At 50.6% G+C, this 27262-nt stretch overlaps 1 pseudogene; it reads left to right on the forward strand.

Moving 5' to 3' along the window:
• LOC136115891 (dynein axonemal heavy chain 9-like) overlaps positions 1-18053 on the forward strand; it is a 91226-nt pseudogene extending 73173 nt beyond the window's left edge.
• Positions 18054-27262: the final 9209 nt, after the last annotated feature.

Genomic DNA, 27262 nt, shown 5'->3' on the forward strand with positions numbered 1-27262 from the left:
CTTCCCATTATTTCTTTATTTTCATTGAAGGTGTGTTTTCTTGACTGTCTGAATTTTAACCACTGGAATGGTTTTCAATTCCTCCACACCCGCTCTGGGCAGCCTGGGCCAGGCTCTGGCACCTCCCAGCAAACAAGTTTCTGCTCATGTTCAGATGGAGCCTCCTGTGTTTCAGTCTGTGCCCGCTGCCCCTCACCCTGGCGTTGGGCACCACTGAACAGAGTCTGGTCCATCCTCTGACACCCACCCTGAGATATTGATCCATTGATCAGATCCCTCTCAGCTTCTCTTCTCCAGCTCAACAGCCCCAGCTCTCTCAGTTTCTTGTCACAAGAAAGGTGCTCCAGATCCCTCAGCATCTTTGTAGCCCACTGCTGGACTCTCTCCAGTAATTCCTTGTCCTTCTTAAACCAGGGAGCCCAGGACTCCCTGTCCTCCCCCGGCAGCAGCAGCCTGCTGACCCTCGTCATGTCCCACCTGGCGCTATGGTTGGGGGAAGTGTGACTGAGATTTGTCAGTCCCCTGGGTTGGAAAAAAGTACATACAATCCTGAAGGTCCACAAACAAAAGACCTTTATTTTTTGTAGCTTGGTCCAATTGGCAAATGACTCAGTGGCAGAAGGATTTATGTTACTTAAGCTCAATCGATAAACAGTTTAGCAGCGAAAAGATTCACATGAAAGAGTTTTGTGGCACAAGTGGGGCTCTAAACCTTATGTTACTGTATTACTCACAAAAAGGAAGGCAAAGAAATAGGAATATAGGAAGGAAAGAGAGAGGAAGAAAAGAAGGGGAAAGGAAGGGGGAAGGAAATGGGAAGGGAAGGAAAAGGAAAGGGAAAGGAAAGGTCTCACCACCCTTAGGGCTCCGTGGTGTGTTTGAGGGGTTTGTAGTCTCAGGTCCAGTTCCTATGCAGGAATGCTTGGGTCTGTAGTCAGGGTTCAGCACCCTGTGGTGTGTGGTTCGGTTCCCGTGGTCAGCCCGGTGGGTGGAAGGGTCCCCAGGGTGGCACCCTGCCCGTGCTGGCACAGCTTTTATAGGGTTTATAGCCCTCGGGATCACCTGGGCTTTTGTGCAGGCGTCACTGGGGGTGATTGTGGAAGATGGGGGAGGCCCGAAGGGTCTCTCAGCCTGGGCCTTGACACCGTGTCGGGCCTGTCAGCGCACAGGCTGCGTGTCCTTCAACACAGCACTGCCTGTGTCACCCAGCCTTTGTCTGTGGCTGTCACCTCGGCCTTGACATGTAAATCACCATTCACCTGCTCACGATGGCCCGTCTCCCATGACTGGGTGTTGCAGGGCTGGGTTTGCCACAGTGTTTGAGAGTCACCCTTGTAGTCTCTCACACCCTGTCCCGGGTTGGGATCAAACCAGAGACACTCCTGCTGTTTTCTGCCATTTCCATGCAAGTGAAGAGTATGGCCCAGGGGCTTTGCTCAGTGCTTATTACTGATAGAAATATTAGCTACAGGTTGTTGAAGCTGAAGGATTTCCACCAGGAGCAGGACTCGCGTGTGCCAGGCCGTGTACAGACAGGCCGGCAACCTGGGCCTGGGCCTCATCTTGGCAAGACGCAGAATTTGACCCCCTGAAGACAAGCGGCCTCTGGCAGCCCAGGGACACGTACTGAGAGAGGCAGTGGCCGTGGTCACTGTGCTGCTGCTTGTGTTTTGCCCGAAGGTACGACCGGACCAAGCTGTCGCTGAAGGAGATCACGAACGTGCAGTATGTGTCGTGCGTGAACCCGACGGCGGGGAGCTTCACCATCAACCCTCGGCTGCAGGTAAAGCCCTGCACAACGGCAGGTGCATCGCTGGGTTTATTTTGGGGTGGATCATTTAAACGTGAGGTTAGAGGACAACCACTGGCAGATCCTGCTGTTGTTTTATCAGTACAAATGGCACGAATCTGTCGAGTGACTGTGATTCCTAATAGTGAAGCACCAAACTGGGTCCCTTATTCCCTTGTTTGTTTTTCCTCGCATTCTGCAGCTCCGTCAGAGGAGGAAGTCAAAAGTTGCCAGCCAGCTTAACACCTACTTTCAGGACAACCTTCTGGTCCATGCAGGCAGATTTTGCCTTCATTTAGCTCGTATTTAGCTCTGAAGCATGGTGCATTAACGCCGCCTGCTTTCCAGAATTGTCTGCTGCAGCTGTCAGTAAAAAGAGGTGTGGGGGAGAAACCCAAACGAAGAAAACAGACAAAACTAAAAAAAAACCCAAGCCACACCAAAACACAACAACAACAAAAACCCCAACAAACCCCAAACCAAGCAACCAAACAAAACCAACAAAACAAAGAACACCAAAACCAACCAACCAACCAAATCCCCCCAAAAACCTAACCGAACAAAAAAACCCCAAGCCAAACAAAACGCAGTTCAAGCGCTGCTGATAACAGAAGATTTGGGAAGAGATCTTAAACATTAGACTTTGATTTTTGGGAGCTGCCAACCGATGGAGGGACTGGGTAGCAGTGAGCAAAATTCATTTCATCATGGAGAAACCTAATGACCAGAGTCAGCTTGGACCCTGGCTCCTCTTCAGCAAGGTGTGGAGTTAAAATGAAGTGTCCCATGGGCAACTTTGCAAGTTCCAAATTAGTAAAGAGGTCCTCTGGGCTTTGTCAGAGGTCGGTGGGACCTTCAGAGCCCTTTGGCTCTTCAATGGACTGCACTTCCAGTGTAGCATTGGTGAGATGCAGTTGAAAATCCCTGGTTTAGTGAGCAGAGTGATGTCACTTCCCACCTGAGCTCTGCTGGCAAACTGGGAGAGGGAAATAACCTTGTTCAGGTGGACTGCAAATCAGAGAATCATAGAACAACCCAGGTTGGAAGGGACCTCAAAAGATCATCTGGTCCAGCATTTCATGGGAAAGGGAGCCTAGATGAGATTATCACAGCAAATCCCCAAGGGCATTTTGCTTGAAAGGTGTTTTTCTACCTCTCTGACCTTTCCATGCCTTCCTTTCTCTCCCTCAGCGTCACTTCTGTGTCTTCGCGCTGTCCATCCCTGGGCAGGATGCCTTGTCCAGGATCTATAGCACCATTTTAACGCAGCACCTGACAAGTGGAAATTTCTCGGGGGCTGTGCAAAAATCAGCTCAGCAGCTGATTGCCCTTGCCCTGGGACTGCACCAGAAAGTAGCCGCTACATTCCTTCCAACAGCCATCAAGTTCCACTACATTTTCAACTTGAGAGACTTCTCCAATATCTTCCAAGTAAGTGCAGTTGCTGTCCTGTGGGACTTGAAGCTTGTCCCGATGCTACAAGAGGCTGCGGAGCTGTGTTCCTCTAGCTCTGGTGGGCAGAATGCAGTCTCCTACCTAAAAATGACACAGCACATGTGTGCCCTGAGTAAAGTGGGTGACCTTAGGCCATTCCTTAATTCCTTGTTAGTTTTGGATGGATTCCAGAACCATTGCCCATGGCTTTGAGAAGCTTAGTTACTTTCCAGCCTCTTGTGGTCAGCGGGGAGGGATGAGTAGTTCCAGATGGATGTGCAGGTTTGGGGTGGGTTGAAACGCCCTCTGGCTGTAGAAGGGACCAGCTGAAGGGAGCTTTGGGCTTCCGACTTCAGCACTTAAATGACTGATGGTGAGTGCGATGGAGCTGCGCTCATCTTTGGGAGCCTCAGTTCCACACGTGCAAATGTGGGGATTAATGGCACTGTTCCACCACACAGGCAAATTATTTTATTGTACTGAAGCAGGTGGTGGATAGTTAGTGGGTTACTGGCCCTGAAGTTAGATCCAGCTTAGCTTGTTGGCCTGTACTGGCATGTCCTCTTAGCTTCTTGATGGTCAGATGCTCAGTATGTGCATGAAGGGTGGCATTTAAAAAGGTGATAATTGAATCAAACCCAGCTTTGACTTAATTGCTAAAACTGAATTTCCACCAGAGCCAGTTCTGTACCAAGGGGAAGTTGTTCAGATTTAGCAATATTTTCTTCCAACAACGGAGAGACTTTTTTTTCCCCTGAAATCTCATACTTTGAAGCAGTAGATATTACTGCTCAAAGAGCCTTTCAGAGTTTAAGGCTGATTAGTAAAATTTGAGAAGGTTCTCAGCAGCCGAATCGAGAGGTTTGGAACACCATAAACTCTTGTAGAACCCCGGTTTGTAACTTGTTGCTGTCCTTCTTAACACCTGTTCTCCTAAGTACGTACTGAAAGTTTGGTGCCTTGTGGTCTGGTCCATCACACAAGAACTGAAGTAATGACGTAGTGGGAAATGCAAAAACAGGGCCTTGAAAAAGTTAATAACTCTTTTGTGCCAAGAAAGAATCAGACCTGTCACTTACGCTCAGCTAAACATCAGCAGCTTTTGATGTTAGATGTGGGTCGTGTTAACTCCTGACTTCTAGTTAATCTGTGCTTTGAAAGGCAGAGAGAGAAAAGCAGCATTTCCATGGGAAGCTTTAATTTTAACTGTAACCTGCTTGAAAGGTGCTCAGGTTGTGGGATATTAGGAAATGTCCTGCCAGGTCTGGATGCTGGGGCAGGAGCAGCGACTGAGCTCAGGTGTTGTTTTGTTTATCGCGTGGCTTCAGGAGTGGGGGAGTCTGGCTCCTGGGCTTCATAATGTTTATTGAAATAGTGGTCCAATTTTTCTTGAAATCCTTCCTTACCTTTTGGATTCATTCTTGATTATTCCTTCACATTAAATATTCTTGAGTTTTTGAGATCTCCTGATATCCTGTTTGTCCCTACGGGAACACAATTTTCTTCCTGAAATTGAGTGTGAAAGAAGCTCTGGACTCCGGGAATGCATTTCCATGTGTTACTTTCATTCAATCTTCATAAACTCATAATTTAGCTCACACTCTCTTGTCCAAACCCTTCTTGTGCAGTGCTAGCTTCAAAGTCAGGTCAGGCTGATCAGCCAAGTTTTGAATGTTTCCATGACTGGAGTTCCCATAACCTCTCCGACCCTTGTCACACCACTAAACCCACTCCACGGTGAAGCTGATATATTTTTATTTCAGTTGGAATTTCCCTTCCTGCAGTTTGTTACCTCTTGTCCTTTTGCTATACACCTCCAAAAAAAATTGGCTCAGTCTTCTCTATAACTCCCTATTAGGTAGTTGTAGACAGAGTCAAAGAATCACAGAACAGTTTGGGTTGGAGGGACCTTCCCAGCTCCCCCAGTGCCACCCCTACCATGAGCAGGGACATCTTCACCAGCTCAGGTTGCTTGGAGCCCCATCCAGCCTGGCCTGGGATGTCTCCAGGGATAGAAACAGAATTAAAATTCCCCTTCACCTTTTCCCCGAGCTGAACAAACCGATTTCTCTCAGCCTTTCCTTGCATGTCCTGTCCTCCACCATTTTATGACCTTGGTGGCCTCCGTTGAACTCGTTCCAGTATGTCAATGTCTTTCTTGTCCTGGGGGCCCCAAAAGTGGATTGAACCTCACACAGCTTTTGTCTGCCTGTCAAGGTCCTTCCCTTTGCGTTCTGCGTGGTCAGTGCCAGCTGCAGCCCTGCTGGGAGAGCGCTGCTGGCTCCCGCATGGAGACACCCACTGCCCCGGTACCAGCCCCTGCGGAACACTGGAGCTCCAGTGAGACCTCGGAGCCTGCTGGGCCAGCCAGTTCTCCACCCACCTTCCAGTCTACCATGGCCCATGACTCTTGATATGATGCTAACTGGGAAAAAAAAAAAAAAGATAAAGGAATAACCAACCCCCTTTTCCTGGTTAGGGCCATGTGAGTTTCCTTAGCTTGTGGGCAGATGGAGAACTGGTGGATGTAGCTCGGTGCATGTTGCCTTTTTCAAATTCCTTTTAATCCCAGACAAGCAATCAAACACCGCCTGCACAATAGCTGTGTGTGTGAAGGGCATTTGGAGATTGTTGTTTTACCGACTGTTCTGTAGTTATACAAGCGGCCAATGACAACTGTTAAAGGCACAAAGCACGTAGAAATTGCAGCTGTGGAGGGGTCAGCCCCTGGACTTGCTGCCGCTGTGCTGTGATACTGCTGGCTCTGCACAGGTCCTTAAAATGGCTCCATTTGCAGCCTGTCCAGTGGCTCTGTTGTTATCTCACTATTATATACATACTGTTATATACATAATATATTATATATTAATACTGCACCTACCAACCTTAGAAGCCCAGCTTGATTCCCTTTGTCAAAACTGCCTGACAGCTCTTATGACAAGGAGTCCTGTGCTAATTACCTCATTACAAAACACTCCAAGAACTTGTATCTTAATTGCTGCAGCTAATGAATTTGGACATTGTACGCATGTGAGTGTTGCACAGAACAAGGAAGACGGCCCCAAATCAAGTCAGCAATAATTCCTTTCAACAGGTACAGGTCCTTACTGCTCTCATGTTTTCCCTTCTGCACCCAAGACCCATTGCCACCTGGCTCCAGCTGGTCAGGCTGATGTCTGCGTTGCTTGGAGCGAGGGTTCAGCTGAAGGTGACTTCAGGTGTTCACTACAAATGATGGCAAAATACCAGAGAGATTTGTCAGGTATTGGTGAAACCAAAGGGAAAAGAGCAATCTATACACCCAGGGGTAGGAGGCTCGGCAGGCAGCAGTGGATTGACTTTGTCAAGCACTGTTCATGTTTGTCCTGACTGATTGGAATGATCGTCTCTGGGGGTCTGAGTATCTTCAGTGGGATTCCCTTTTGCCTGGCGAGTCGCGTCCTCTCCCCCAGCAGAGAAAAATGGGCATTTCTGTCTGTAGTGCATCAGCTCTTCCTCATGGACAAACACGGAGAAGAGCTCAGAGGAACTGTGTTTCTGAAGCACCTCATTCACTGGAGGTGAAAGGAGTCCAAGGTGACTGTCCTCTTGTCAGACATCAGCACTTTGCAGATCTAAGGTGGGATTAGGCTCCAGTTCAAGGTGCTCAGATTCAGGTAGGTGAGGATATCCAGGTTCATCCGAGGCTGTGGAGGCCAGAAGGGTGTCCAGCGCCCCATCAGGGACACAGGTGTGGTTTCACTCTGTTGCCCAAGTGTGGGTCTCTAATGCTTTTTGAAACATGTCAGGATATCCAGCCTGGGTTCCAGCGGCTGTTCAAGGACACAGGTGTCTTCTTCTGTTGTGTGGGTTCCTGTCTGAACTGCTTGAGCCATGTTGTTTTCCAGGCTGCCCTGGCTGTACAATAGGTTTCTCCTGAGATGAACCATCTAGTTGTGTTGACTTGGGAAGGCTGTGGGAAATTCCACGTATCCCTACAGAACAATGATTTTCATCCACTGTTCTCATTTGATTTTTGTCTCTGGACATCACCTTCAGCTGGAAAACACTAAATGCCTCAGCATTACAGAATCCCACATAATCCCAGCCTGGTTGAGTTGGAGGGACCTCTGCAGATCCCCCAGTCCAACCCAGCTGCTCACGCAGGGTCACAGAGCAGATCACACAGGTGGGTCCAGGCGGGTTTCAATGTCTCAGAGAAGGAGACTCCACACCCGCTCTGGGCAGCCTGGGCCAGGCTCTGGCACCTCCCAGCAAACAAGTTTCTGCTCATGTTCAGATGGAGCCTCCTGTGTTTCAGTCTGTGCCCGTTGCCCCTCACCCTGGCGTTGGGCACCACTGAACAGAGTCTGCTCCATCCTCTGACACCCACCCTGAGATATTGATCCATTGATCAGATCCCTCTCAGCTTCTCTTCTCCAGCTCAACAGCCCCAACTCTCACTGAGTCTTTCCTCATCAGAAAGATGCTCCAGACCCCTACCAAACCATCTAGTTGTGTTGACTTGGGAAGGCTGTGAGAAATTCCATGTATCCTTGCAGAACAATGATTTTCATCCACTGTTCTAATTTGATTTTGTCTCTGGACTTCACCTTCAGCTGGACAGCATTAAATGCCTCAGCATTGTACTCAGTGCTGCTGCTTGTCTGGCGTCAGCTGGCCAAGGGTGAAACTTTGGTTCAGGCCCTCAAGTAGAGATAAGCTGGTCTGTCCTATGTGACACCAGGGTAATGTGTGTGTTGTGGGGGGGTTTGGCTCCCAAAGGGGAACATGAGTCTCCAGGGAGGTGGCGACTGGCAGAAGGGCTGTGGGTGAAGAAGGGGGATGAAGAGGGGAAGCCAGCACTGGGCATGGTTCCTCTGCTGAGTACACAAACACATTCGGGTCACTGCTGACCTGGGAACACACCAGGGTCTGGGCTGAAGGATGCTGCTTCCTGATTTTTAAAAAGAATAACAAGGAACCCCAAAATCTATGACCATCTTCAGCCCCCTGGGCTCGTGGCTGGTTTTAAATGACTACAGAAGGCTCAGCAAGTACCGTAATAATTTGTAATAATCTAACTTTAATTTGCTGTCACGTTTCACTGGAAATATGAGGAGGGGCTGGAAACCACAGTCAGGGATGACAGGCAAGAAGGGGCTGGAGCAGGGTTAGGCAAGGTCTGCAGGAACGGCAGCCTGGCTCCTGGTTGTTGTGAGTATATAATTTACTGTTACTGATGTTACTGCTGCAGGGGCAAGGTCACCCTTCAGTCCTTTGTAATCCTTTGGGCTCATCAGAAGGTATTATCTGTTACTTTCGCTCTGTAGTGGGTCCCGTCTGTGGTTCAAGTCCGACACTACTTTGTCTTGCACTTCTACAGCACCTTTTCGTGCCTCTGGGTCCCACCATGCACTGCAGAGTTAAATTGATTGGTACGCTCCAAGCAATTTACCCTTGATTAAAGCAGACAGGTCTCTGCAGTGACAGAGTTGTGGATTATGCTTTTTAAAAATACATTCCCCGCTGGCTCCCACCAGAGAAAGCCCTGCTGCTGTCTTTCTTTCCATCTGAAAGGGTTCCCATGGTATTATGCTCTAAATTATATCTGTCATCTCTGTAAAATAATAATCATAGACCCAGCAGGGTTGTATTTTGCTTTTTATTCCTATTTCTAACAAGATTTTGAAGCAGCATGTCACATGAAGATCTGTGGCAGCTGGGGAAGAGCAGGCTCTCTCCTCCTGACAGCCAGACAGCAGCGGGGGCTCCGGCGTGTCCTGCTGCTCCACGTCGGCTCCGCTGCCAGTGAACTCCTCACTCCTTTGCATGGGGAGGGATTTTCATGTTCACCCTTGGTTGAGCTCACTAAAGAGCCCTGCAAACTTCAGGCTTGAAGCACCGAAATGCACCTTGTGTGTTACGTGCTGACATTGTGGCTGAGTTGGGAATGACGGCGGCGAGATGGGCGCAGGGTCAGCAAGAGTTTGTTTTGTGCCTTGGTCTGGCACGGTTGTTTGGCACAGCTTTACCTTGGGTTTGGCTGGCGTGTGGTTACCTGAGCCAGTCTGGTTTCACAGCTTCCCCCTCCTTCTCTCTTCCCATCTCTGCTATTTTTCTTCCTAACAGAGATCCAGGTGCCAGCAGCTGCTCTATCGCACATGGCAACCACGGTGCTATGGAACAGGCTGCCCAGGGCAGTGGTGGAGTCATCATCCCCGGAGGGGTTTGAAAGGTGTTTAAACAAGGTGCTTAGGGACATGGTTTCATGCTAGAATTAGGGTATGGTTGGACTCGATGCTCGTGAGGGTCTCTTCCAGCTGAAATGATTCTGTGATTCTATGCAGTGCCAAGGGGGTGACTGGAGCCTCTCGTCAACCCTCCCTGATATCAGAGCAGATTTAAAAATTGGCACTTTAAATAGGACTCTTGAGTTTGTGGCCCACACGCTGTTGTTGTGTTTGTCATTGTTTTCATGTCACCGCTGCTGAGGCAGCTCCAGGCTCCCCAAGAAGAACGTCAGGAGAAAGGAGAGCAGGTGCTTCATCCAGCAGTGCAGGACAGCTAGAAAGGGGTCGCTATGCTGCACTAGTTAGTATAATTTTAAATGTTATTTAGACTGCAAAGAAAAAGTTATTTATTTTTCTTGCCTGGTCTCCAGGGATGGTTCATCCACCACCTCTCTGGCCAACCTGGGCCAGGCTCTCACCACCCTCAGGGGCAGCAATTTCTTCCATATCTAGAGCGTCCCCGTCGCTCTCTGGGGACGCAGCTGGTTGCCGTGGCAGAGCCTGGTAGCTCTGCTGAGAGGAGTCGGGAGAGTCGGGTCTGTAAAGTGAAGGGAGGGGAGATGTTCAGGTGTTAAGTTAATAAACTGCTTACAGATTTGTGAAACGTGGATTTTCTTCCCTCTGAGCCTTACATTTGCTTGCATCAAGAACACAACTTTTGTGGCTTGGAGTGTCTTTAGAGTGACTTTTTTTTAGGACCTGATGGGTTTCACCTTATTCTCTTTGAGTCATCAGCTCTTCTCACTATCTTTTCTCTGAAATAAATAAAATAACAGCTTGACAGCTGTAATGACAAATGTGAAACCCAAATGATTTGAGCCATGATCCATCGAGCTGAGATGGCCTGCTTTACATTGCTTTTAATACATTTTATGTTTTGTGTGTAAATAATTAGATGTTAGGAATAAAAACTGTCTGTTTAATACATGCCATTGAAAACCCTGGGTGCTGTTAATAGGCTTAGTAATAGGTGACACCTCTTTGAAATATAATTCTTTTATGCATTTTAATAGAGTTCATGGTAAACATGCTGTGATAAGCAGACAGAAACTAATATTTCCTGCAGCCAGAATGCACCTAATTAAAATTAATTGATTTTAGAAAAAAATCATCACCGCTAAGATGTCCAAACTATCTTCTTCTTGACAAAGCAGCCGTGCTGTGGTGTTGGGATGCAGAAACCCGCCCGTCGGGCTGGTGTCTGACCCTGCGCACTCTTGGAGATCAGGCTGCGCTGGGGATGCACTTTGGCTATTAAAATTGGTGTAATATATACAATTGCTTTGGGAAATTGGAGGTAACGAAGGGCACGTTCTCCAGGGGCTTCTTCAGAAGTTTATTTGCAGGTTGTTACAGTAACTCTGCATTTTGAGTGATTCAGCCCCATTCAGCCTGGATGCTGGGGAGACATCAGGCCCTTCAGGTCAAGGTGGGGTTTACTGCTGGTCTCTGCACCCCACAGGGCCTTCTGTTCTCTACCCCGGAATGTCTGCAGCACCCCCAAGACCTGGTGAAACTCTACCTGCACGAGTCAAACCGAGTCTACCGGGATAAGATGGTTGAAGAAAAGGATTATGGTACCTTTGATAAAATCCAGCTGGAGATGGTGAAGAAATTATATGACGTAAGTGTTGAGGTTCATAACTCTGATAATAACGTACGTGCTTACAGGAAAAAGGTTCCTTGGGCAAGAGAAGTTTGACCCAAGGTCTGCCAGTCTCTCACTTGCAGGGAGTGTGATGCTCTTGGTGGGACACCAGGAGCAAAATCTCTGTCAACTGCTTCCTGGGCTGCCAATGTTGGTATTTGGGTGAACGATGCTCTCCCTAAGGGCACCGGGGAGAGGAGATTTCGGCTCTGTGAATTAATTAAATTATTTTATTTAAATGTCTTGAGTCTTGTGGCAAAAGCAAAAGAGTCAGATCCCCAGTCTTGGTGGGAGTAAAGTGAGATGCAGGCACAAATCCCTAGTGCTTTCCTTTTTTTCCAAAATATCTTCCTAATGGAAGCTCTAGACCTGCTTTGCTTCAGTCCTGTCATCACCCGGCAGTGTTGCCATTGGAGTCCTGCAAATATCACAGTAACGCAGACAGTGCTTTTTCCTCTGGCTGTTAATCATTGTCCATGCAACAGTGTCATGCTGTAGCTGTTGCTGTGGGGCTTTTCTTGTGCTCACATTTTCTTAAGGTGATGAGTTCTTGTGATTTACAAAAGGTCCAGAGCAAGTATTGGGGCTTTATCCTTTCCCTTTCCTTCCCTTTTGTCGCTCTTTCCCCTTTTTCAACACACAGGTGCAGCTATATGGACATTTTTTGGAACACTGTGCTTCACTTGGAAAGATGACATAGAGCTGCAGTGTTTTCTCCTTTACTTCTTATATACCTTTTTTAAAAATTATTTTTAAATTTGACAGGACATTGAGGAAACTTTAGAGCAGACCAAGCGAATGAACATTTATTGCCATTTCGCTAAAGGCGTTGGAGAACCCAGCTACAGGCCAGTTCCGACCTGGGAGGAGCTGCACAAGATCCTTGTGGAAGCCTTGGACAGCTACAACGAAGTCAACGCTGCCATGAGCCTGGTGCTGTTTGAGGACGCCATGTGCCACGTGTAAGGGAGTTTTCTGTCTTTATGCTCTCATTGTAGCTTTTATCCATGCAGATTGTTTCCACGGAGGTTTCTGGAGGATGTCGGTATCCATTATTAGAGCAGAAGGAGCTGGAGGTGTGCAGAAGCTTCATCTGCCCACGTGGTGTGTCCTGCACAAATACTGCCCTGCTTCTCCAGCTGCTGCTGGGGGGATCTTTTGACACTGTGAGGATGCGGGGCTGTCGGATGGAGGGTCAGCATGCTGCTGGTCGTTTGAAGTCTGGTTGCTGTTACATCTTTGGCCCTTGATGCTCTGCATACGGCACAGACGTTTATTGTACATGACATGGATCAAGTGCTTTTTGTCTTCACTTGACAGCCAGCCACAGAACTAGTTACACCAGGATGTCCCTAAATGCTTTCACAACTGGGTTAGAGGCACGTTTACACAATTCTCAGTGGGATTTTCAAATGTATATAATGTGAGATTACGTGAATTCAGGCTGCTAGTTTGAATGGACTGAGGCACTTAAATTGCCTGGATCCTTTGGAAAGCCTGCTTGCATTCCGATGCCTGGAGGTCCAGCTGGATTCCCTGTGGAAACTGGACACGTGGGACTATATGAAAATAGCGAGCCTCCGTTGATCATTATGAAGCTATTTACATGCCTGTGGTATGGATCGTGACACGTACCTCCAGCTCTTATACATGATTTAAATGCTTGTTGGGAATTCCACAGAATCACAGAATCCCAGAATGTCAGGGATTGGAAGGGACCTGGAAAGCTCCTCCAGTGCAATCCCCCATGGAGCAGGAACACCCAGCTGAGGTTCCACAGGAAGGGGTCCAGGGGGTTTGAATGTCTGCAGAGAAGGAGACTCCACAACCTCCCTGGGCAGCCTGGGCCAGGCTCTGACACCCTCACTGAGAAGAAGTTTCTTCTCAAATTCAAGTGGAACCTCTTGTGTTCCAGTTTGTACCCATTGCCTCTTGTCCTGTCACTGGTTGTCACCGAGAAGAGCCTGGCTCCATCCTCCTGACACTCACCCTTTAGATATCTGTAAACATGAATGAGTCCCCCCTCAGTCTCCTCTTCTCCAGCTCCAGAGCCCCAGCTCCCTCAGCCTTTCCTCACACGGGAGATGCTCCACTCCCTTCAGCATCTTGGTGGCTGCGCTGGACTCTCTCCAGCAGTTCCCTGTCCTTCTGGAGCTGAGGGGCCACAACTGGACACAATATTCCAGATGTGGTCTGATTTTTGGGGGCTGAAATGCAGACCTGGCCTCAGATAATTTCTGAAGATGAACCTCCCCTGTAAATCATAGTTTTAACTGATTTTGCCTGGAAACATTGTATCATGAAGAGCAGGTTTGTGACTGAGCTAGAAGGAAGCCGCTGTCCTGCTGCACGCTTGTGTGGGTGATTTCAGGTTTGCTGGACCTGGTAACCTAATGCAGTTACTCTCATGCAAATTAAAAAAATACATATATATATATATATAAATTTCTACTCCTTTTAACTAGCTGTTTAACCAGTTCTGTTCTAAGAGCTCAGCAATCTGTTCCTTTTGCGGTGCAGCGTGCTGGCTGTGCTGGGGCATGGCTTCCCTTATAGTTTGGGCATTTACTTCTTTGTATTAATGAGTCATATGCAACCTGATGTCCATTGGTGTTTCTGCTTGCAGAAAGGTGACAGTAATTTTAATCTTGTGCTTCTTTTGCACTTTACATAAATTGGGATTTTCAACAAAACCTGTCAGTATCCCTCCAGTTAATATTGTGAGTAATCGGGAAGGCGAGGTTTGAGTATTCAGCATGATTTTCACTGGAGCTGAGTGATTTCGATTCAGCGCATTTGGAAATTGCGTTTTGCTGAAACACACAAATTATTCCATCTCCAACAGCTTATGGATGACATCTTGAATTTGTTGTGAAGTTTCTGTTGGGAAAAAAAAGTAAGGGAGTTAATGTATGTGGGGAGGTGGGGGATATGGGTCAGTCACCTCCTGACCCGGGGCTCATGGTGCCCATTCCCAACGCACACCCCGTGCCCTTGCTTTTGGGGACAGCCAGCTAGAGAATGAAAAGCAGGAACATTCCAGCTCTCCACACAAGCTGGATTGCTATTCTGGGTTTAATTTCACAATCTGTGGGAGTCTGCACATAGATCATAAGACGCTTGAGTTGTAATAAAGCAGTACAGTATTTCTTGCAGTCTTATTTGAAAAATTAATTAGATTAGTCTAGGAAAATACTCAGTTAAGTGAGTTGAATAAAGGCAGTGATGTCAAGAGGGGAATGGTGCTTGCATTTCAGACACCTGACAGTGAGGTTTTCACAGGTAGGATCCTCTAAACCTCCCTCACTTGGGATTTTAACGTGGGGATGTCAGCAATTGCTTAAAGAGAATAGACTGGGGGCAGAGCTCACTGTGCAACTCTCAAGGACAAGTGAACAGACCTGAAAAACAATAGCAAGTTCATTTTAAGTGTGACAAAATCTCACTCTTAATGGTGGCTTGGATAAATAATGTTGGACTGTATTTTCCAGACAGGTATTATGCTATTCCAGATGTATATGAATATGCTTTAATGCATAGCAGGACCCTTCACCTGAACATGAACCCAAAATGCTTTGTGAAGAGGAACCTTCACTGGAGAGGTGCACCAGAGCCATGAATTCTGTTCTCACTATTTGCATGTCCATGTAATGTGTTTTTTCCCTTGTCCTCCCTGCAAAGACATCCAGGCCTTCACCTTAAAATATTTCTATCCAGCAGGACTTGGCAGGTGGAAAAATATTGGACACAGTTTGAATCGCCACCAAACTATTTTTTTAATCAGCTACGTCCTTTGTTTGGGCCTCAGCAGAGATGGGGATTGATTGCTGACATGTCTCTTAGATTGACATTTTTCATCCCATTCAGACTACGGTTTCCTAGTGATTAAAATATATATTGAAAAGCAATGGGCAGAGAATAAGAAAAATACTCTTATTAATGACAGATTTTATATGCTTCAATTTAGTTGCCGCATCAACCGGATCCTGGAGTCCCCCCGAGGGAACGCTCTCCTGGTCGGCGTGGGTGGAAGCGGGAAGCAGAGCCTGACCAGGCTGGCGGCCTTCATCAGCTCCCTGGAGCTTTTCCAGATCACGCTGAGGAAAGGGTACGGGATCCCTGACCTGAAGGTGGGTGACTCCTGGGGCTGAGGTGGAGCAGAAGGGAATAAAAAGCAGAACTTGCCCTGAAAACTTTGGGATCCCCAATTTAAGAAGGACAAGGAATTACCAGAGGGAGACAAAGATGCTGAGGGGTCTGGAGCATCTTTCTGATGAGGAAAGACTCAGTGAGAGTTGGGGCTGTTGAGCTGGAGAAGCTGAGAGGGATCTGATCAATGGATCAATATCTCAGGGTGGGTGTCAGAGGATGGACCAGACTCTGTTCAGTGGTGCCCAACGCCAGGGTGAGGGGCAACGGGCACAGACTGAAACACAGGAGGCTCCATCTGAACATGAGCAGAAACTTGTTTGCTGGGAGGTGCCAGAGCCTGGGCCAGGCTGCCCAGAGCGGGTGTGGAGTCTCCTTCTGTGAGACATTGAAACCCGCCTGGACCCACCTGTGTGATCTGCTCTGTGACCCTGCGTGAGCAGGGCTTGGACTGGGGGATCTGCAGAGGTCCCTTCAGCCCAACCAGCCTGGGATCCTGTGATTCTGTCTTGTTGCGTGTTGAATGACGCCATTGTGAAGACAGTAAAAAGCTCCAGAGACTCTATGGGACTGCAGAGAGGAGCAGTGCTTCCCAACACATCTGTGGGGTGCAGACAGGCCTGATGTCCCCTGCCAGCCCTCTGAGCTGGCCAGACCCAACAACATCCCAGCCCAAGGCTCAGAGTCAGCGCTGGGCTCCGATGATAAACCCCTGGTGTGGACATTCAGTTAATGCTTGTTCAAGAAACCGTATTTGACTATTATTTCTAATTAAACCAAGATGTGGTAATTAGCTCATCTGTGAGGTGCCTGTTGTGGAGTGATTTGGAGGTGGAAAAGGAGCAGGAGAGAGCAGGAGGAGAGTTCCAAAGTCGTATCCAGTCCTTCCACCAGGATTTTGTATGAGGGAGGGACTGAGGGGATGGTGGATGGTTCACTATAGAGAACAGGTGCCTGTGCTTATATCTATGCGCAGGCTAGTGAGCACAGAAGTTACAAATCCACATTGTAAAATATCGTTGAAATGATTTTCAAGTATTTTAGCTGCTGGCAAAAGGATTCTCATCAGAAATGTTGTAAAAATCACAACCTCAGTAACTTCACGCCATTCTGCTCGGGAGATGCGATGGCCAATGAACCCTTGCCTTCCTTCCCCATCAGAGGCAGGGCCTGATGACCTGTAGTTGTGTACAGGTTGTTTTTGTCATGTTTTTGTCACGTCACACAAGCCTGATCCTCCATCCATTGGGTATTTTCAACTTTCCTCTGTGTTCTTCAGCCCCACTCGTACAATTTTCTAGCTCCTACCTGCCTATTCATTGAGAAAACCTGTGCTCCCATCTAGGAATATAGCTTGAAACCAGCATTAATAAACTTGTTTTCAAAGCATGTCTTTACTTCTGTCTGTGGAGGTGGAAGATAATTTGATGTTCCCTTCACTCTCTATTCATTTTCAAAGAGTTTATGAAATATGGAGTCATCTTTTTCTCTTAGATATGGAAGAGCAGGATGGTGACAGATTACCCTGTCTGGCATTGGCCCCTCGTGCTGTTATAATTGATCTAATTCAAATTTCCAGTGATGGAAGTAACAAATGATTCTTTTTGAGGGAGCGTGTGTATTTGCTGAATTTCTAAGAAAGTTTCTGGAACACAGGCCAGTAAATTCCTTCAGTGTCTCCCGCATGCCTTGTATCCTGCTTGGAGGGGCAGGAAGGAAATGATGGAGTTTGAGCGGGATGATGGCGTTTTTCCCATCTCATGAACAACTTGGATTTCAAGAAGTTGGTGTCCTTCATCAGGAGGACACTGTGTCCTTCATCAGGACACTGTCCCCTTTGAGGTGAAACAGCTTTTCCATATGAGCAGTTTCTCTGTCAGCATCACTGCACTGAGTGGGACACTGAAGGGCGAGTCCCTGCTCAGACTCTGGAAAGGAATAAAACTGAAAACATCCCTGTTTGCACAAGGTGTCCTTCTCCTTTCTTCACAAGCAGAAAGAAATGTGTTGCAGCACCTCAGAAAAAAAAAAGAAAATTCAGGTATAGTTGTGAAATCAGAGAAATCTACAGCATGGGGACACCAAGGTCCAACATTTTCAGTGGCTGCTGTCCCTCCCAGTCCCTGTGGTGCTTTAATGTCCCCGTATAGTGACTTATTGTGCCCACAGTAAGCCTTTCTGAACTCCCAGGGCAGCCTCCACAACCAGGGACTGCACTGATGTCTTTAGCCACATCCATTGACCTCCAGGTGTTCCAGCTACAAGCATTTCCCTGTGTGTAGCGGTGCTGGCCAGGGCTTCTTTCTCTTTTTTTGTGTTACACAGACCTGGCCGTAACGTCAAGTCTTACTGGGTAAAGTCTTACAATGATGACAGCGATAGACTCCCCCATATAACCTGGCAGACTCAGCCATGAAGATGGAGAGTGGCCAAAGTGCAGTTTCACGCTAATTAATTGCCATTGCTTTATTCTTGGTTAATGGGAAGATTCTGAAATATCCTGCTTGTAGATGTGGTACCTACCTGAGTTTTGCAGAATGGAGGTGCACCCCCTAAGTCCTCTTGCTTTTCAACGTCCAGGCAGACCTGGCAAACCTGTACCTGAAAGCCGGTGTGAAGAACATAGGCATCGTGTTCCTGATGAGCGACGCTCAAGTGGCAGATGAGCAGTTCTTGGTGCTGGTGAGTGACTTCTTAGCATCAGGTACCTCTGTCATTGCTTGATTTCCCCTTTCCCCCTTCTCAGTGTGGTTGTGCTCATGGTAGCATCTGTGGTTTTAGAATATACAAACTAGTTTTTCCTCTTCCCTCCCTTTGTCCTGCTCCCTTTGCTTTCTCCCTTTGTTCCATATCCTTCTGCACAAAACCACCGTGACTCAGCCTAAGTAGATCTGCCGCTTATTCTTTTGTACTGCCAGCAGATTGTGGAAGTAGAGTATAAAACCCATCCTTATGGAGAGATCTTTGCATTTTAGGCTTAGTCTAAGTGTCTCAAGTAGCCGGGGTTTTTGATTGGGCCTAATCCATCAGGTCTGATGGCTTTCCTCCTCGTCTCCAGATGAATCTGGTACAAAATATGTAACCAAGGAAATGTCCTTTGGCCTAGCCTTGCCTTATTTCCTTCTCATCCTTTTCTCTGTCCCAGCCTGTCGAGGGTTAGGATTGCGGGGTGACAATCAAACCCTGGCAGATGTGTTGTCAACCTCCTCTGCCCCCCACTTCCCCCTTTTGCCCCTCCCTCTCCCCCCTTCCCACTCAGCACAGGCGATCGGGAGGGGAAGAAGCACAGAGGGAAGAGAGTTGGAAAAGTTCAAGATGTTTTACTGATGCTACTGATGAGAACAGAGAAAATGATACAAATATACAAAACCCATCTTGTAAGTCTGAGCAACTGCAGAGCCAGCACCCAAAGTCCTGGATTGGACTCTGCAGCCAACCGGAGCTGGATTCAGTCTCTCACTGGCCTCCGTTCGCAGGGACGACCAGCAAGGTCCTCTCCTGATGTCGGCCATGAGGAAAAAAGGGAGAAAGGGAAAAGGGGCGAGATCCTCGTGATCTCCCACTTTTATATGAAGTATTCACGTGAATGGAATGTTATTCACCGTTGGTCAGTCTCTCGATCACCAGTTTCTCGTTGCCCCTCTCGCGAGATGTCCATCTGTGCTTGTCAATAAGTTTGCATTCCCTTGCTGGGTTTAACCAAAACATGTGTCTGGTTCTCCAGGAAAATGCAGCTGATATGAAGCTTGAGCTGACAGGCAAATTCACTAAAAGAGAAACTTGTTTTTAACAAAACCAGGACATTCCACCCCTTATCATATGACATTCACTGAATACTTAAACCTTATCAATACAATCTATCAATACAATCTAATTAATCACTACTACTATATATATATACATATGTACATATATACACAGGAGTAATTAATCAGTGGACCATCCTTTGAAAAGTTCATTAAGTTCATTTTGTCACCACAGTCTCCCAGGGCAGGGAAAATGGTCCAAGTGCATCTCATGACCCCTGTTGGTGGGTTAAGGACACCAACTTCCAAGAAGGTGTCGGGCACCACTCGAAGAAGCCAGCGCTGGTTTCATCACCATTGTCTTGATCTGAAAGACACTTATTAAACATTGTTAGTGCGGCAATTCACATCGTACAGTTCAGCATTGCACATTTTCACCTAAAATCAAATCCCCTTGAGGTGCACACCGAACTTCTCCATCCTTAAGCATCACCCACCAGGTGCTGCCAGGTCCCTGGGCAAAAACAATCCCACGAATAGGTTTGCCTGTGCCTGAGGCAGGAGGAACCCAGACTGCCTTTCCTAACATATTTTTCATGTGTACTACAGGGACTTTATCTCCTTCCACAGTCCATAGAATTTCTGATTGGGCAGGCCTGGCTCGATTGGTTGATCCCCTGGTGTTGCCCAACCAAGTGGCTTTTGCTAAATGTGAATCCCAGTTTTTAAAGGCTCCACCACCCAGTGCCTTTAGTGTAGTTTTTAACAAACCATTGTACCTTTCAATTTTCCCAGAGGCTGGTGCATGATATGGAATATGATACACCCACTCAATACCATGTTCTTTGGCCCAATTGTCTATAATACTGGTTTTGAAATGAGTACCATTGTCTGATTCAATTCTTTCTGGCGTACCCGGCCACCAAAGGACTTGCTTCTCAAGGCCCAAGATGGTATTTCGGGCTGTAGCAGGAGGTACGGCAGATGTTTCCAACCATCCAGTGGTTGCTTCCACCATTGTAAGTACATAACGCTTACCTTGACGTGTTTGTGGAAGTGTAATATAATCAATCTGCCAAGCTTCTCCATACTTATACTTTAACCATCGCCCCCCACATAAGGACCCCCCATCTAAGGACCCCCCAGTTGTGCCCAGGGCTCATTCTAACATATCAGGACGCCCCATTGTCCCCAGGGCCCATTGTGACGTCCCAGGACCCCCCGTCATCCCCAGGGCCCATTGTGACATCCTGGGGACCTCCCTTTGTCCCCAGGGCCCATTTTGACACCGTGGGTATCCCCCTTGTCCCCAGGGCCCATTGTGACATCCTGGGGACCCCCAGTTGTCCCCAGGACCCATTGTGACAACCTGGGGACCAACCTTTGTCCCTAGGGCCCATTGTGACATTCCAGGACCCCCCATTGTCCCCAGAGCCCATTGTGACATCCTGGGGACCCCCATTGTCCCCAGGGCCCATTGTGACATTCAGGGGACAGCCTTTTTCCCAAGGGCCCATTGTGACATCCCAGGACCCCCCTTTTTCCCCAGGGCCCATTGTGGCATCCTGGGGACTCCCCTTGTCACTGGGGACCCATTGTGGCACCGTGGGGACCCCCCATTGTCCCCAGGGCCCATTGCGACATCTCAGGACCCCCCAGTTGTCCCGAGGGCCCATTGTGGCATCCGAGGACCCCCCTTTGTCCCCATGGCCCATTGTGACACCATGGGGACCCCCTTTGTCACTGGGGCCCATTGTGACATCCCAGGACCCCCTTTGTCCCCAGCTCCCATTGTGACAGTCAGGGGACCCCACTTTCTCCCCAGGGCCCACTGTGACATCCTAGGACCTCCCTTTGTCCCCAGGGCCCACTGTGACATCCTAGGACCTCCCTTTGTCCCCAGGGCCCATTGTGACATCCGGTGGACCCCGTTGTCCGCAGGGCCCATCGTGGAACCATGGGGACCCTCCTTGTCACTTGGGCCCATTGTGACACCATGGGGACCACCCCTTTCTCCCCAGAGCCCATTGTGACATCCTGGGGACCCCCATTGTCCCCAGGGCCCATTGTGACATTCAGGGGACAGCCTTTTTCCCAAGGGCCCATTGTGACACCGTCGGAACCCTCGTTGTCCCCAGGGCCCATTGTGATATCCTGGGGACCCTCTTGTCCCCAGGGCCCATAGTAGCACCCTGGGGACCCCCTCTTTCTTCCCAGTGCCCATTGTGACATCCCAGGACCCCCCATTGTCCTCAGGGCCCATTGTGACACCATGGGGACACCCCTTTAAATCGAGGGCCCATTGTCACATCCCAGGAGCCCCCTTTGCCCCCAGGGCCCATTGTGACCTCCTGGGGACCCGCCCTTGTACGCAGGGCCCATTGTGAAGTCCCAGGACCCCCTTTGTCCCCAGGGCCCATTGTGACATCCTGGGGACCCTCTTTGTCACTGGGGACCCATTGTATACACCATGGGGACCCCCACTGTCCCCAGGGCCCATTGTGACATCCTGGGGACCCCCCTTTGTCCCAAAGACCCATTGTGACATCTCAGGACCCCACTTGTCACTGGGGACCCATTGTGACACCATGGGGACCCACCTTTGTCCCCAGGGCCCATCGTGACACCATGTGGACCCCCCTTGTCACTGGTAACCCATTGTGACAGCATGGGGACCCCCCCTTGTCCTCAGGGCCCATTGTGACATCCTGGGCACACCTCATTGTCCCCAGGGCCCATTGTGACATCATGGGGACCGCCTCGTCCCTCTGGCCCATTGTGGCACCGTGGGGACCCCCCTTATCACTCGGGACCCATTGTGACACCATGGGGACCCCCTCTTTCTCCCCAGGGCCCATTGTGACATCCTGGGGACCCCCTTTGTCCCCAGGGCCCATTGTGGCACCATGGGGCCCCCTTTTGTCACTGTGGCCCAGTGTGACACCCCAGGACCCCAATTTGTACCCAAGGCCCATTGTGACACCGTGGGGACCCCCTTTGTCACTGGGGCCCACTGTGGCACCATGGGGACCCCTTTGTCCCCAGGGCCCATTGGGGCACCATGGGGACCCCTTTTGTCACTGTGGCCCAATGTGACATCCCAGGACCCCACTTTGTACCCAAGACCCATTGTGACACCGTGGGGACCCCCCTTGTCCCCAGAGCCCATTGTGACATCCTGGGGACGCCCTTTTTCCCCAGGACCCATTGTGGCACCATTGGGACCCCCTTTGTCACTGGGGCCCATTGTGACGTCCCAGGACCCCCCTTTGTCCCCAGGGCCCATTGTGACGTTCCCGGACCCCCCATGGTCCCCAGAGCCCATTGTGACATCCTGGGGACCCCCATTGTCCCCAGGGCCCATTTTGACATTCAGGGGACAGCCTTTGGCCCAAGGGCCCATTGTGACACCGTCGGGACCGCCGTTGTCCCCAGGGCCCATTGTGACATCCTGGGGAACCCTTTGTCCCCAGGGCCCATTGTGACGTCCCAGGACCCCCCATTGTCCCCAGGGTCCATTGTGACATCCTGGGGACCCCTCTTTGTCCCCACGGCCCATTGTGAGATCCTGGGGGCCCCCTTGTCCCCAGGGCCCATTGTGACATCCTGAGGACCCCCAATTGTCCCCAGGGCCCATTGTGGCACCATGGGGACCCCCATTGTCCCCAGGGGCCATTGTGACATCTCAGAACCCCCCAATTGTCCCCAGGGCCCATCAAGACATCATGGGGAACCCCTTGTCACTAGGGAGCCATTGTGACACCATGGGGACCCCCCCTTGTCCTGAGGGTCCATTGTGACATTGCAGGATTCCACTTTTTCCCCAAGGCCCGTTCTGACACTGTGGGTACCCCCATTGTCCCCAGGGCCCATTGTGTCACCCTGGGGATCCCCCATTATCCCCAGGGGCCATTGTGACGTCCCAGGACACCCCATTATCCCCAGGGCCCATTGTGACATCCTGGGGACCCCCTTAGTCCCCAGAACCTATTGTGACATTGCAGGTCCCCCCTTGTCCCCAGGGCCCATTTTGAGATCCTGGGGACCCTCCTTTGTCCCCAGGGGCCATTGTGACATTCAGGCAACCCCTCTTTGTCCCCAGGGCCCATTGTGACACCATGGGGACCGCCTTTGTCGCCAGGGCCTATTGTGACGTCCCAGGACCCCCTTTGTCCCCAGGGCCCATTGTGACATCCTGGGGACCCACTTTGTCCTGAGGGCCCATTTTGGCACCATGGGGACCCCCTTTGTCATTGGAGCCCATTGTGACATCCCAGGACCCCCTTTGTCCCCAGGTCCCATTCTGACATTCAGGGTACCCCACTTTGTCCCCAGGGCCCATTTTGACATTCAGGAGACCCCACTTGGTCCCCAGGGCCCATTGTGACATTTCTGGACCCCCCACTGTCTCCAGGGCCCATTGTGAACATCCTGGGGACCCCTCTTTGTCCCCAGGGCCCATTGTGACATCCTGGGCTGCCCCGTATGTCACCAGGGCCCATTTTGACACCGTGTGGACCCCCTGTTGTCCTCAGGGCCCATTGTGACATCCCAGGACCCCCAATTGTCCCCAGGGCCCATTGTGACACCATGGGGAACCCTCTTGTCACTGGGGACGCATTGTGACACAATGGGGACCCCACCTTTGTCTCAAGTGCCCATTGTGACATCCTGGGGACCCCCTTTATCCCCAGGACCCATTGTGACGTCCCAGGACCCCGTTTGTCCCCAGGGCCCATTGTGACATCCCAGGGCCCCACTTTGTCCCCAGGGCCCATTGTGGCACCATGGGGACCCTCTTTGTCACTGGGGCCATTGTGACATCCCAGGACCCCACTTTGCCTTAGAAGGTCACTGATCGGACTACTGGTACATCCTGACTCTGCTTTCTCAATAAACATTGAAGAACACCTGGGGTTTGTTTGCTCCAAGGGAAAACTTCCCTGCCACGGTTCCTGGTTCCCGGTCCTGTTTCCCGGTCCGGTTTGGCTTCGCTATCAGAACAGCTGCTGCCTCCACAGCCGCGCTCAAAGTCCCCGTTGTGACACCGGGATGGCGGGAGAAGGGGGGTGGCGGGGGCGGCAGCGGCGGCGATGGGGGGGGGCAGTCGGGGCTGGGCGGACAAGCGGCGGCTGCTGCGGCTCCTCAGGCAGCGACAGCAGCAGCGATCGGGGGGACGTGGGGGGCGGACAAGCGGCGGCTGCTGCGGCTCCTCAGGCAGCGACAGCAGCAGCGATCGGGGGGACGTGGGGGGGCGGACAAGCGGCGGCTGCTGCGGCTCCTCAGGCAGCGACAGCAGCAGCGATCGGGGGGACGTGGGGGGCGGACAAGCGGCGGCTGCTGCGGCTCCTCAGGCAGCGACAGCAGCAGCGATCGGGGGGACGTGGGGGGCGGACAAGCGGCGGCTGCTGCGGCTCCTCAGGCAGCGACAGCAGCAGCGATCGGGGGGACGTGGGGGGCGGACAAGCGGCGGCTGCTGCGGCTCCTCAGGCAGCGACAGCAGCAGCGATCGGGGGGACGTGGGGGGCGGACAAGCGGCGGCTGCTGCGGCTCCTCAGGCAGCGACAGCAGCAGCGATCGGGGGGACGTGGGGGGCGGACAAGCGGCGGCTGCTGCGGCTCCTCGGGCAGCGACAGCAGCAGCGATCGGGGGGACGTGGGGGGCGGACAAGCGGCGGCTCCTCCGGCCGCGGCCAGGACGTGGCTTCGCCGGCACCGGGGCCCGAGACCGCGCGCTGTGGGGCTGCGGGGCGGGTGTGGGGCCGGGGGTCTCCGGGGGTCCCGCAGCGGCCGCTGTGGGGCGGGATGGGGCGGCTGTGGAATTACCTGTGGGGCACTCATGGGGCTGCTGTAGGGGCTCTCAAGAGGCATGTCTGGAGCACTTATGGGGCGACTATGGGGCAGGTGCTGGGCTGCTACAGCGGGACCTGTGGGGCAGCCATAGGGCTGCTATGGGGTTGGTTATGGGTCACAGATGGGAGGGGGCAGCTGGGTGTGGCCCCGCCTACATGGGGTGGGGTCAGAGCCGAGGGGCGGGTACTGAGAGGGCACGCCCACGGGGAGCCCCTCGGGGGGGCGGAGCCTCTGTGTCACGCCCCATGGGAGGTGGTCTGGGGGCGGGCATTCTCTGGGGCACGCCCCCATGGGAGGAGCCTCTTGGGGTAGGGAGAGGGTGCGGTCAACATGGCACGGCCCCAAGGGGGCGTGGCTTAGCTCGGGAAGAGGTGGAGCCGAGAAGGGGCTGCCCGACCCGGCTCTCCAGGCGGCTCTGAGACGGAGCGGAGCGGGCCGGGCGGGGCCGGGCCGGGCACTCCCCGGGGCCTCGCGGAAACAGCGGCGCAGCGAGTCCGCTCCGGGCTCCAACGGTGCGCGCACGTGGCCGCCGAGAGCGCCCCGTGCACCTCGCAGCGCCCATTTCTGCGCATGCGCATTGGGAAGCCCTCGAGACAACCCTTCCCCCGCGGCCCGCCCCTTCTCTTCCCTCTCCGCAATCTGATTGGCCAGCTAAGCACGTCAATTTCCATTCTCTCCGCCTATCATCACCCGTCCCCGTTTGCCCCGCGCTGCGCTCTGATCCAGTGTCTATTTACACTTAAATACATTTAAACTTCCATTTTAACACTCAGGTATCTTTTCAAATTTACAGATTTTGACATATTTACAATTATATATATTTAGACTGGGATATCGATTTACATTTATTAATAAATTAAAGGTATGTATACGGGTGTGAGTGGATATATATAGATGATATTTATTACCTATTTAGACTATGTAACACGTAGTAATTATACATAGCTCTGCCTACTCACACTTTTTTCTATTTTAAGTTCCTATCTAGATATTTTTTTCTTTTTCAAGTCCTTCACTTTTTAATCTACAAATAGATAAGATGTTTGTATTCTTAAAACCATCAACAGAAAATTTTTACATTCTAAAATCCTTTATATAACAGAGTAGAAAAGGGGTTTTATTTTAAAATCATTTTATATCTACATGAATACCATTCTGCAATATATAAATACAAACGACAGACTTCTCTCTGTCTGAAATTCTCACGCTCATATTTACAGGGTTTAATAAGTTTTATCCTCCCCCAGGAATTTTCAGGCATTTTTGGACTGTGACCCCCTCTTTTCAGGGGGACTCCCTTTTGAGCCCCACATTGTGGGGGATTTGAGGGATTTTCTTGCAGTCAGTGAACATTGTATGGAACTGAACTGAACTGAACAGGGCTCTGAGGCCTCTGTGTCCTGCAAGAGAGCAGGAGAGCAGGAGCGGAGCAGCCCCCGTGTCTACGTGACTGTACAGCCTTCTTCAGTGTCGGAACCGAGTTGCTTCGCCTTCTGTTTGTCCACGTGCACACACACCATTCCTCACTGGAAAACAGGCAGAAACCTTTCCACACGCACCCAGGTCTGTGCACCCAGGCCTTGTCTATTCCTGCCGGGTTTGCTGGGCTCTGTCAGGCTCCTCTGGCTCTGTCGTGCTGTGACAGCCTCTGTCAGGCCCGGCCAGACTCCACTGTTCGCTGTCAGGCGCTGTCGGGATTTGTCGGCCCCTGTTGAGTTCTATCAGGCTCTGTCAAGCCCTGTTGGGCTCTGTCGCGCTTTGTCAGGCTCTGCCTGGCTTTATCATGTTCCATAAGTGCTCCAAAAACTGGATGCTCTTGCGATGCTTGTATTCACACAATTATCGCATATTCATTACAATTTGGGGGAATTTTTAGCATCAAACGCATCTATAGTAAGAAAAAATGTCATAAACCTAGGGTTAGACTGAGGTTAATAATTTCATGGTCTTTGCTGCCATCTAGCGTCCCTTAAGAGAATGCACAGAACACACATTCGGAGGGTGCCTGCAGGTATGTGCCTGTTCTTGGACGAACCTGTGCGCGAAAGCCTTAGTGCCTATAAACGTTGGTCTGTCCACATGTGAGTGCCTTGATGTCAGCTCCATTTATGCTAAAGCTGGAGCATCATCGTTCAGACGTGTGCGTGTGTGCAGTGTGCCAAACATCCACGCACGTGTTTACCCTCAAGCATGTCAGTACATTTCACGTACGTCTTTCTGTCAATAGATGGGACTGGGCACGCTTGTGGAAGTGTGCGTGTGTGTGGCCACGTGTTTGCTTACACATCAGTGTGTAGCTGCGTGTGCGTGCACGCGGTGCTGGGTGCACATACCTGGGTGCCCCACAGGTCCCGCTGTAGCAGCCCAGCACC

Source organism: Patagioenas fasciata, chromosome 34 (genome assembly GCF_037038585.1).
Source record: "Patagioenas fasciata isolate bPatFas1 chromosome 34, bPatFas1.hap1, whole genome shotgun sequence".
NCBI lineage: Eukaryota > Metazoa > Chordata > Aves > Columbiformes > Columbidae > Patagioenas > Patagioenas fasciata.